A 12,900-nucleotide genomic window follows, 5' to 3' on the forward strand; every position below is an offset into this window, starting at 1 on the left:
CAGCCTTGTCTATGAATGCCCCAAACGTTTCGTCCCTGCCTTGTTTTATACCCATATAAACTGGAACGCCCCCCGGTTCTTTCACTCGATCAATAGCTCTCCTTACTAATTGCATTACCTCTCTCAACTTATCTGGACCTATCATTGCTTGTGCTTCAGTGCGTAAAAACGGTCCAAGTCCCATAAGTTCCTCTACAGTCACTCCATGCAACGGATCCCCAGGCTGTCTCTGAATTGCAACTGATTCATGCACTAAACTCTGCCAATGAGCATTAAACAACAATTGCTGATGCTGGGTAAATATCAATCGAATTATCCCTCGGCAGTCAGCAGGTAATAAAATTTGTGTACTCCAGATATAATCTAACATTTGTTTCGTTGGCTCGCTATGGACTCCAAATTGACTGACCGTGGCACGCAATTGAGACAATAATTTCCAATCCAAGGCTGAAATTGTCGCTTGCACACCGTCTCCCAGAATTGCTTGGAATGTGACAGGACAGGCTAGCTGTGCAGCCACTTGCAATACCTCTCCATCCCCCCGCTCCAGCCCTTCCCGAGCTAGCGCAGCCCAAGCTTCTCTATGTTCCTTTGCCATAGCCTCAGCCAGGTCCGCTTCCGCCCCTGGAGTTGGCTCCGACAGAAACGGATTAGTAGGGCTGCTTGATGTGTCCTTGGGAGCAAACTCGCTCTCGGGGGCTGAGGGTACAGAAGGAGGAGGTTTAAATCCATCAGTAAAAGGAGGAGGCGATGGAGGCAAGTATACGGTAGACACACTTGGGGGTAAGGGGGCATCTCGCGGCCAGTCAATCCCGTACGTCTTATTCTTTTCATGAGCAGCAGATGCCTGTTCAGCCGCCCTCTGTTCTGCCTGATATCGTAATAACTCATTATGTACAGCCCTCCATGGTTTTCCAAATTTCTTGGCTAACTTATCCCCATCAATTGCAGCCTCCCATAACCTATCACCTAATTTACGCCACTCAGATAATTCGTGAACAGTATGCGGGTTCTGAAAACAGCCCTGGGAGTGCCCATAAGCTAACAACCCAGGAAGATCCTTTTGTAAATCTATCTCCCTAATTTGTCTCTTTTGTAAGAGACATGTAAATAAATCATATGCTGCTTGCCTCTGCATACCTGAATATTGTCAGCGCGCGCTGTTGCGGCTCTCCAAGGTCTCGGCAGCACGTTTCAGCCGGGTACACCGATGCGAACGCCCGGGGCTTGACACAGTTTTCTTCGCTGTGTTTTAGCCGTCCTCGCTGCAAAGGACCTGACCACTCGTTGCTCCGTCGTGGCACGTCGGGGTCACCATTTGTCGGAGAACAACGGGAGACAAGCACATCCGATGATGATCAACAAGTCTCAGTTTATTCAGAATTATCTTATTACTTATATAACAGAGTTAATTAGCTCATACATATTGCAAAAGCCAAGCTCCTTATAGGTGGATACAGTAGAAGGCTGTAGTGGATACAGTAGAAGGCTGTGCACTTTTCCCAGGACATTGGTGTCTAAGCCAAGAGCCTGTTTCTATCTCCTGCTGCACATTTTTCTATCCTAGATTGTACGGTACCGTGCCCTGCCTACGTGTCCAGCTGCACTTAAGCAGGTCTTGTGAACTTGTTCTCATGCCCCTTGTCACGTAGCCAGTATTCAATAATATCTTCCACAAAAGACTGCTGAGGCTTGTCCACGTGTCCAACTATTGCCCCCTGCTGCTCTTCCATGTGGGCACCAATGATACCAAGGGCAACTTGGGAACTATCAAAGGGGATTTCAGAGCTCTGGGGATGGTGGTCAAGGGTCTGGGGGCCCAGGTTGTTTTCTCCTCAATCCCCCCAGTTAGGGTGAAGGATGAGAAGAGGAGTAGATGGATTCACCAAGTAAACAACTGCCTGTGCTGCTGGTACTGGCAACAGGGCTTTGGTTTCTATGACCATGGGACCCCATTTGAAGATTGGCAACTGACTGGGAGAGGTGGGATCCACCTCACTAAGTGGTGAACGTCTGTCTCCGCCAACAGGCTGGTCAACCTGGTAAGGAGGGCTTTAAACTAGGAAAGATGGGGGAAGGGGAGAGTTATAGAGACCACCCAGACAGCAAAACGCAGCTCAAGTGGGGATACCTCCAGCAAGCGCATGCAGCCAAGGAAGTGCCTACAAGACAAGACTACGGGGTATCCTCTTGCACCCCTCCTGGGAAATCAGCATGCTCAAATACCTCTCTGAAGTGCCTGTACACCAATGCACGCAGCATGGGGAATAAGCAGGAAGAACTAGAGATTTGCGTGCAGTCACAGGGCCTTGATCTCATTGTGATTACAGAGACATGGTGGGATAGCTCACATGACTGGACTGCTGTCATGAATGGCTACATGCTTTTTTAAGAAAGACAGGCCAGGAAGGCAAGGTGGTGGAGTTGCCCTTTATGTGAGGGAGCAACTAGAATGTGTGGAGCTCTGCCTAGGGGTGGATGAAGAGCAAGTTGAGAGCCTATAGGTAAGGATTAAAGGGCAGACTAACATGGGTGACACTGTTGTGGGGGTTTGCTACAGGCCACCTGATCAGGAAGAGGAAGTCGATGAGGCCTTCTACAGACAGCTGGAAGTAGCCTCACAGTCACAGGCCCTAGTTCTCATGGGGGTACTTCAACCCATGCTGGAGGAACAACATAGCAAAGCACAAGCAATCCAGGAGGTTCCTGGAAAGCACTGAGGATAACTTTCTGACACAGGTGATGGAGGAGACAATGAGGAGAGGTGCAATGCTAGACCTTGTACTAACAAACAAAGAAGGTCTGGTTGGAGATGTGAAGGTTGGGGGCAGCCTTGGCTGCAGTGACCATGAGATGGTGGAGTTGAGGATCCTGCGAGGAGGGAGCAGGGCAATGAGTAGGATCGCAACCCTGGACTTCAGGAGAGCTGACTTTGGCCTCTTCAGGGACCTGCTTGGAGGAATCCAATGGGTGAGGGCCCTAGAAGGAAGAGGGGTCCAGGAGAGCTGGTTAATATTCAAGCATCACCTCCTCCAGGCTCAAGACGGGTGCATCCCTCTGAGTAAGAAGTCCAGCAAAGTGGGCAGGAGACCTGCATGGATGAGCAAGGAACTCCTGGCAAAACTCCAACAGAAGAAGGAAGTGTACAGTGAAGAAGGAAGTGTACAGAATGTGGAAAAGGGGACAGGCCACTTGGGAGGAATATAGGGACATTGTCAGAGTGTGTAGGGATGCGACAAGGAAGGCTAAGGCCCAGTTGGAATTAAATCTGGCAAGGGATGTCAAGGACAGCAAGAAGGGCTTCTTCAAATACATCAATAGCAAAAGGAAGACTAGGGAAAATGTGGGCCCGCTGCTGAATGGGGTGGGTGCCCTGGTGACAAAGGATATAGAGAAGGCAGAGTTGCTGAATGCCTTCTTTGCTTCAGTCTTCACTGCTAAGGCCGGTCCTCAGGAATTCCAGACCCTGGGGACAAGAGAGGAAGTCTGGAGAAAGGAAGACTCTCCCTTGGTGGGGGAGGATCGGGTTAGAGATCTTTTGTCCAAACTTGACATCCACAAATCCATGGGCCCTGATGGGATGCATCCACGAGTGCTGAGGGAGCTGGTGGATGTTATTGCTAGGCCACTCCCCATCATCTCTGAAAGGTCCTGGAAGACAAGAGAGGTGCCTGAGGACTGGAAGAAAGCCAGTGTCACCCCAGTCTTCAAAAAGGGCAAGGAGGAGGAGCCAGGGAACTACAGGCCTGTCAGCCTCACCTCCATCCCTGGAAAGGTGATGGAACACCTCATCCTGGAGGTCCTCACTAAGCATGTGGAGGACAAGAAGGTGATCAGGAGTAGTCAGCCTGGATTCACCAAAGGGAAATCATGCTTGACCAACCTGATAGCCTTCTATGATGGAATGACTGGCTGGGTGGATGAGGGCAGAGCAGTGGATGTTGTCTCCCTGGACTTGAGCAAGGCTTTTGACACTGTCTCCCATCACATCCTCCTAGGTAAACTCAGGAAGTGTGGGCTAGATGAGTGGACAGTGAGGTGGATTGAGAACCGGCTGGATGGCAGAGCTCAGAGGGTTGTGGTGAATGGCGCAGAGTCAAGTTGGAGGCCTGTGGCTAGTGGTGTCCCCCAGGGGTCAGTCCTGGGTCCAGTCTTGTTCAATATATTCATCCATGACCTGGAGGAAGGGACAGAGTGCACTCTCAGCAAGTTTGCTGATGATACTAAACTGGGAGGAGAGGCTGACACACCAGAAGGCTGTGCTGCCATTCAGAGGGACCTGGACAGGCTGGAGAGATGGGCAGAGAGGAACCTCATGAAGTTCAACAAAGGCAAGTGCAGGGTCCTGCACCTAGGGAGGAATAACCCCAGGCACCAGTACAAGCTGGGGGCTGACCTGCTGGAAAGCAGCTCTGCAGAGAAGGACCTGGGAGTGCTGGTGGACCACAAGTTAAGCATAAGCCAGCAGCGTGCCCTTGTGGCCAAGAAGGCCAATGGTATCCTGAGGCTGCATTAGGCAGAGTGTTGCCAGCAGGTCGAGGGAGGTGATCCTGCCCCTCTACTCAGCCCTGGGGAGGCCTCACCTGGAGTCCTGTGCCCAGTGCTGGGCTCCCCAGTACAAGAGAGACATGGCACTCCTGGAGAGAGTCCAGCGGAGGGCTACAAAGATGATGAGGGGACTGGAGCATCTCTCCTATGAAGAAAGGCTGAGAGAGCTGGGCCTGTTCAGCCTGGAGGAGAGAAGACTATGGGAGGATCTCATCAATGCATACAAGCATCTGAAGGGAGGGCGTCAAGAGGATGAGGCCAGACTCTTCTCCGTGGTGCCCAGCGACAGGACAAGAGGCAACGGGCACAAACTGAAACACAGGCAGTCCCATCTGAGCATGAGGGAAAACTTCTTCACTATGAGGGTGACAGAGCCCTGGAACAGGTTGCCCAGAGAGGTTGTGGAGTCTCCATCCTTGAAGATATTAAAAAGCCATCTGGAAAGGGTCCTGGGCAATGTGCTCTAGAGGACCCTGCTTGAGCAGGACGGTTGGACTAGATGATCTCCAGCAGTCCCTTCCAACCTCAGCCATTCTTTGATTCTGTGATCTTCCTGTGAAAGAGTAAGCAATATCCAAAATGTTTAAGGCCAATGCTTATACAGAAGGATTTATTTTTTTTTCTAAGCTAATAATAGCAGGTACTCTGGTTAATCCAGTTCAAGAAGATCCCACATGTTCATATCAAGAGAAATCAGAGGAAGTCTTCAGTTTTTCTAGTGAGAACACGATCTTCAGTGTTCAGGAGCATTGTTACAATATTACAGTGACTTCCAGCCTCATATTTCCATTCCAACTGGCACAGTAGAAAGATGTTTCAGTGGAACTACATCATTGACATTAACAGTGCTACTTTCAGTCATTCTCTCTAATCACAGCTGATTTTGTGCACATTGGTGATGAATTCAAATGGTCAATGCTGGAACAGTTTAGAATTACATTTTCAGACTTTCCCTAGAAATGGGGACGAAAAGGGGTTGGGGGGGTGACACAGAGACTCACTACAGTTTTAGCACCTATTCAACAAGGATTTAAGAATGACTTAGCAACAGAAATCATAACTTTTTTTCATTGTTGCAGTGTTTCACTGTGTGCCTCTGCCAGCTATAACGGAAGAAACTCTCTGGGAGCACAGTACAGGTATCTGGAAGTAGGTAGAGAGGCACCCAGCTCAAAAGAACATTTCACTGATTTTGGGGCCAATTACAGCTCTGACGTAAGTTAGAGCTGCAGCGTTTTTTTCCAGACTACTTTCAATCTCATGACTTTTTTTTCTTTCCAAAATAATATGCTCATTAATAAGCCATCTGTCTGTTAACACATACATGGAGTGCATAAGTTCATGAATGAGAACACCAAAATAGCAATGAGTTGAGTAAAGTACACTGCCTTCTGAATTCATGAATAGAACACAGCCTTTAAAAGAAAAATAGATGGATAAATCTGATAAAACATGCTTATTTTTGAGAGCTTGACTGAAGAAATGGATTATCTCAAAACAAAGAAAAAAGAAAAGGGACAGAGAAGAATAACATTAGCAATTCTTACAAAGGCTACATGAGTCACTGAAGGCCAAAGAAAGTCCTGTCAAAAAGGAGATCTTACTGCATGTGACCACAACTTCAATATAAGAGAGAAAGCTATTACATACAAAACTTAAATATACCCAAACAGTTTCTCTTGCCACTCCCCAGCCCAAAAATAAAGTTATTCCAACACAGACTTGCACTGACCTCATAACACAAAATGTGAAGTATTATAAGTATTTCCAGAAAAACTCTTAGGTCACAAATATGATTTCATTGAAGGATTAACTAGAAAGTGAGGCTATCCTATCATCACCATCCTGTTACCATCATCATCCTGTCATTACATGCAACATTAAAATAGACACAAAAAGCTACTTGCAAAACAAGGAAGCGGAAGCCTTTTCACAAAATAGAACCTCTATAAAGGTAATACATGTACCTATTTCCTCTAAAAGAGCATCATTAGTGAGAATATGCTTATTATTGTGGATCTAATTTCCTCAAGAGGAAAAAACAAACACACAAAGTCAGCATTCATGTTACAACCCCATACAAAAGTTTCATAGCATTTTACACCATACAAGTACATAGAACAAGCTGATCTCTGCCTGCAATATACAACAGAAAGCTTACAGCTAAAAGAAAGCAAAAATGATGGAAGTTTATCCAAGTGAGATTCCCTAAACAATTCCAAAGCTTAGCACTTGAAAACATAGTACACTGAAAAAAGCACCATCCCCCACTATATGTGGGTTATTGCTCAGAGTCTCTCTCAAGCATTGGAAGTGGCACCTGCAGAAATATGTTAGATTTCCACAAATGTTTGGGGGGGGGGGGACCACAACACAGAACATTAACAAACTCAGATATAGGGAATCTTAAACAGTTATTTGGCAGGCTATGCTGCATGGCACATTAACTAAGTGTTATTTTGCCAGTGGCCTTTTACATGCAACACCCATACTAAGTTATCTAGGTAGGCAGCGCAGCAGGACCACAAAGCAAAAGCTTTAGAAGGCCAGCAGCACCAGCATTGGCAGAACAAGATTTTTACGCATAGCTTTTCTGCTTCACGGAGCACAAAAGTTTTGCTGTCTCCCACCATCAGAAAGTATCTCTGCATCAGTAGCGCATACCGCATTACAAGAAGAAATCCTGCTGACACCCGTGGGCTTGCAGCCCCAGCAGGGCAGCCCGCAGGCCAGGCACCACCCGCTCAGGCCGCCGCTCCAGTGAGGGAGCCACGGGAAGGAAACCAAACCCCCTGCAGCGCGGCCACGGCAGGGCAGGGCAGAGCCCCTTCCCCCTTCTCCAGTTGCTCCCCGCAGACGAAAACCACAGCCCAGGGAGGTACCTGCCCCGGCCGGGGGAGCCCGCACCACAGAGACCCCCGCGCGGGCGGCCTCGCCCCGCCTCGCCCCAGCCCCAGCCGCTCTCCGCAGGCGGCAGCGCTGCACCCTGCCCAGCCCCCAGGCAGCCCAGCCCCCAGGCAGCCCAGCCCCCAGGCAGCCCAGCCCCCAGGCAGCCCAGCCCCCAGGCAGCCCAGCCCCGCCCTGCTATGGGCGGCACCCGCCCACCGCCTGCGCGCGCTGTCGAAAGGTTTTACCTTGGCGGCGGCCGCCGCTGCCGCGCCGGTGACTACGGTCGCCCCGCCGCACGCTCTCGGGCGAGGCGGGCTGCCCCTTACCCCGCGGGGCGGGAGGCAGCGACTCTGGGCTGCATCCCCACCGTCTTCAGGCGAACAGCGGCAGCAGGAACCTGTCCGCACCGCGAGGGCGTCACGCCCCGCCCGCCGCGGCGGCCTTACGCAGGCGCCGCGCTGTCGCGGGGGGACGTGGCTGGGTTGCTCGGCCCAGAGGTGAGAGCGGTGTCAGAGGAGACCGCAAGGGGAGGCCGAGCTCTAGCTAGGCCGTCCCCGGTGCTGCCGTGCGGTAGTCCCTTGGGGCACCTCGCGGGAGGCGAGGGACGGGCAGCAAGGGAGGCTGCAGGTTGCTCCAGCAGCTGTTGCAGGATCTGTATCACAGTTGCATGAATTAACCTTGCCTGTAGTCTTCCTGTAGTGTCACCCTTCTTATAGGCAGCTCTGTTTGGGTTGTCCTTATTTTCTTGGTGCTCTTCCCCCCCCCCTCCCCCAACTCGGTGAAACTTTTGCACCTTTTTTTCTCTTTTTTCTTTTTTTTTTTTTTTGGTAACAGCTGAGTACAACTGCAGGTGAAGCTCATAGATCCCTTCTACCTAGGGCACTGAAGCAAGAAGGAAGACTCAAGAGATTAGTGATCTGTGATTGCCAAAGGCTTCATTTTCTTTTCTTTCCCTCCCATATCTAGTATGAAGACAAAGTGTGAAGCATTGTGAACACTAGAAAGCCATTAAACATTATGGTAAATTAACCTCTATATGCCTGGTTTTGAGCCACTCAAAAATACTCTAATTGGTGACTTCTGAAAGCAGGCAGCTTAACCTTCTTCTCTGTTGCTTTTTCACCTGTAGAAACAAACAAATAATACCTCCTTTTTCATTAAGTTCTTAACTGGTAAGAATTCCAAGGTCAAATTCTTATACTGGCAGTTTACAAAACTTATGAAGAAGCAGCAGCCCTTTAGTGAATGTTGTTAAAGGGGAATCCAGTCCAAATCTTATTTCTACCAATTAATACAGTTAATATTTCTGCTGAAAGCATAATCCTTATATCCAAAGTCAGTTTCTCAATACTATAGGGAACTTCACAGTTACGCAAGCTAATTCTCACACAGTAAGAAATAGATTTCAGATCCTTCAAATGTTTCACGCTAGTTTTATTCATCTTGCTTTTTAAAACGCATACACCTTATCCATTTGGCTACATCATCTGTAACTACTGTCCTATGCACCATAAGTCATTCCACTCCCAAAGACTGAAACAAAGATGAGGATTCCTCATTTCTAAAACTCTTCTGCTAAACTCTGTAGCAAGTAGCTGTATTTCAGGTGACAGTTGCCAACTCTTCCTTGGGGGGTTGAATCACCTAGAGAATAGTTTACAAGTACTGCTTGTTAATCCTTTAGCTCAGGTAAAGATGTTAGTGAGATGTTAGTAAAGATGTGTTAGTGAGAAAGTTAAGTTTTGCTTATTATCCATGCAACAGTCTGCAGATAATCTGTAGAGAGAAAATACACACACACCCCTCCCTAGACCTTCTGAACACAAAACAAGCTGCTCTAGTAGCAAGTCAGCAGATACCTCAGAGGTTAGAACTTGGGGACTACTTTTGTATAGCTAAGATAGAGAGGAGATACTAATCTTCCTATTTGGGTCTTGTTAACTAGTCTTTGCCTAGCTAGGGTGAGCCAATTTCTGCACATTAGATCAGGGAAGTCAACTACAGTTTCAATGGAGTGAATTCAAATTTAAAGTGGTTTAACAAATTGTTTAGTCCATTATCATGTCACTTATGCATAAATGCTGATTATCTTTTCTTAATACCTTTCCATATTAACATGAATGGATAGGAGTAGTTAAGGGATATAACCAGTTCTCCTTATTTTACTACTGTTCACTTGGTCTTTCCCCAGCATTTCAATGCTCCCTAGAATTTGTAAACCTATTGGGTTTGGGTTAAAATCAAAACATACACATACATTTGGAAGGAGATCCCTCCCTCTCCTGCCTTGCAGTTCTTCAGCCTTGAATAAAAGGAATGCAGAGTATCAGAATGCAGGGATTTACCAGTGTATTGGCGCTGGAGTAGGAACACTCTCACTCATTTTGTAACAGCAGTCATACTGGACTGTTATAAAGAGAGAATACTTTGAACCAGTAAAAACTATAGCTACAAGTTTTCTGTAAAGTTCTATTCATAGAATGGTTCTGAATGCATAACTTAGTCTAAAGCACTGTCAGGGCATTAGCAGAAGACACAGAATAAACTGAAATATGACACAGTTGAAGACAAAAATAGTCTAAGGCAAGCACTGACAAGTAAAGAGCAAATAAAGGGAATACAGATAAAAATATACCACATTTTTCAAAGCTGAAGTCAAAGTTAGTTTACTTAAGTTAGTTCAGAAAAGAATGTTTTTAAACAGCTTTGTATGTGTGCTGGCACATGAGAAAAAAATAAGTCAATTAAAAAGATGAGACTTCTCTACTGAAGAAAAAGGACACAGCTTTAGATCCAATTAATTTAAGACTGGCAAAAAGTGTCATTTCACTTAAAGAAAAAAAAAAGAGTGATATCAGTATGGCTAATACAAATATTTGGATCAGTTACTGAAATCAATTACCTTTTCACACTGGGAATGTAATCAAAGAATGCAGATAAATTGAACCCCAACACAAAATAAGACTAAAACCTTTATCTTAGTTATTTCACCCAAGAGATTGTTCTGTGCAGAACTCCTATTTTTTCTAGCTAAACATCTATTTATGGGAGCTGAAGGTTTGGGCCATTCATTTATTAAACCTAGGTTTTCTTGCAGGTAAAGTGATTCCACATTTAGCATTTATTTCTACAGAGCACAAGTTTAGAAATTTATCTTTAGGAAATTTGACTCTGGTGTACAAATGTACTTGCAAGCCAATATTCTTATTTACATTCATAATCTATTATTATTTACATAAGAATTGTCACTGATTCTGATGGAATTTACTTGTATGAGACTGCAAAAACTTGTCCTAGTTTTGTTTCTATTTTGAAACAGATTACTGTGTGTGAAAGTGAATAGTTTATCCATGGAATCCTTTTAAATATATACTTAAAATCACTCTCAGAATACAATTATAAATCATTTATTTGATGCTATAACATTAATGTAATGGTTCTCTTTTTTTATTTCACAAAATTGTACAACATTTCAAGTAAAGTCTGACAGGTACATTAAACTACTGGAAACAATTAACTTTTTAGTTAGCCAGAGAAAGCCGTAAATCTGAGTTGTTTAAAAAAAAAAAAAGGCAATGGCAAATTATATTATTGCCATTAAATGCAAATTTGACAGAGAGCTAGTCCCTCTTTTCTGAAATTAACAGACACAATAATACAGCCTCGTGGAGCAGAGCTGGTTCCACACAAGATTAAGTCTTGAATTTCAATATTTGTAGGGAATTCTGTCACTGGTACATGCTTCTTAACTGGATGATCCAAGCACTTACAAAAAAGTAACAAATATATGTCAACCTACAAGCACTGTGAAAGGGCAAGGCAAGAAAAGGCAAAGGAGGTGTTCAGCAACATAAGCAAAAAAAGGCATCTTACATGTTTATAGAACTCAATCACATTGAATTAATTTAATATTTTTTTGTCAAGGTAATAAGCATAATGAATTTAGTGACAAGCATGGACAGAGAGGCATAAGTTTGCAAACAGAGAGCCCTCCTCACCTCCAATTGCATGTTTATGACTTGATTCTTCAATGTTTACCAATATGTAAGTAGTGCAGTAAGACTTCCAGGATGAGAGCATATAACTAAAATAATCGTAAATAAATGTAAGAGTTGATGGTTATTCCCATGGGAGGAAGAAGAACAAGGAGAACAAGAAAAAGCTCTTCAAAATATTTGAACGGTAATGTGTAAGCAGGAAGAGACCCACTATCCTTTTACATTATTTCAGCCAGACTATGCCAATTTACTACAGTTGAGAAACTGATCAATACCTTTCCTGCTTTTACTTTTTTAAAACTAAAATAACAACCATTGCCAGCTACTAGCCAATTGTGGAAAGATTTCTAGGGAAAGGAATAACACACTTCTGTTAGCAATAAATATATATGATTATAATCTTTGGTACAGAGAAATATTAAATAGGCCACATTTTCCCTAATACAATTATTAACTAGGAGAGAGTGAAATATCCACTGACTGAAATCAGATCTAGTCAATCAGTTTATGTAGATGTTGAAACAGAAAGTAGGATAAGCCCTGTGAGAACTATTGCAGTTCACTCAGGATAAACCTTCCTTTTTTCCCTCCCTCTTGGGAGCCTTCTTACTCCTCCCAAACAGGAGACTGTAGAAAACTTGGTAACAAACAAGTTCTATCATTGTTTTATTTTCACAGGATGGGGACAAAGTTGATTCACATACAAATGGACAAAAAGGATCTCAGCATAGTACTGTTTGAATCCCTATCACATTCAAACAAGTCCTCGTGAAGCAAACAGAAGCTGTAATCACACCGAAGAAAACCATGTTGACTGAAAGCACAATACTGGAATGTGCTCAGAGCTGTGATTCTCTTTGAGTAGGTGATTTCAGATGAAGTACACAGCACTTTGCAAGAGACATATCAGAACCCTGTAATGGACTAAAAGTTCTCCTCTCCAGTTTCCTTTGTAATTATCACCTGGTTACTCATTGTTTCCTATTAAACCTTAACCTGTAATAGTTAAATCTGCCTCACCTGTTCTATAGTCCCATGTACTGAACAAATCCATTCAGTTCCAGACAATAAACATGACTGCTAGCTCTCCTTAACTCTAAAAAAAATAATAATTCCCTCATTTGAGAGACAACACTTGTCTCTACATACACACTATATAATTTGTTTTTGGCTCTTTATCTCTAGGTATGTAAATCCTCTCTAACCATTAGAACACTTGGTACTTTTCCATCAGAGCTTCTGTTCTTTTTCACCTTTGAAATCTTTTGTGCTCTGCTACACACTGTATTTCAATGTATGCAAAAGTATTTTGGTTCAACTTCACATCCAAGTTTCATTCAGCTATTGCTGCTTTTATAATATTACAAAAGAAATAACAACCCATCAACTGATCTATCTGAAAGCATAAGTAAAAAGTGGAAGTTTGCAGATATACTTTATTTTTTGCAAAGACCAACTCAGAATG

The sequence above is a fragment of the Struthio camelus genome, chromosome W (genome assembly GCF_040807025.1).
Source record: "Struthio camelus isolate bStrCam1 chromosome W, bStrCam1.hap1, whole genome shotgun sequence".
NCBI lineage: Eukaryota > Metazoa > Chordata > Aves > Struthioniformes > Struthionidae > Struthio > Struthio camelus.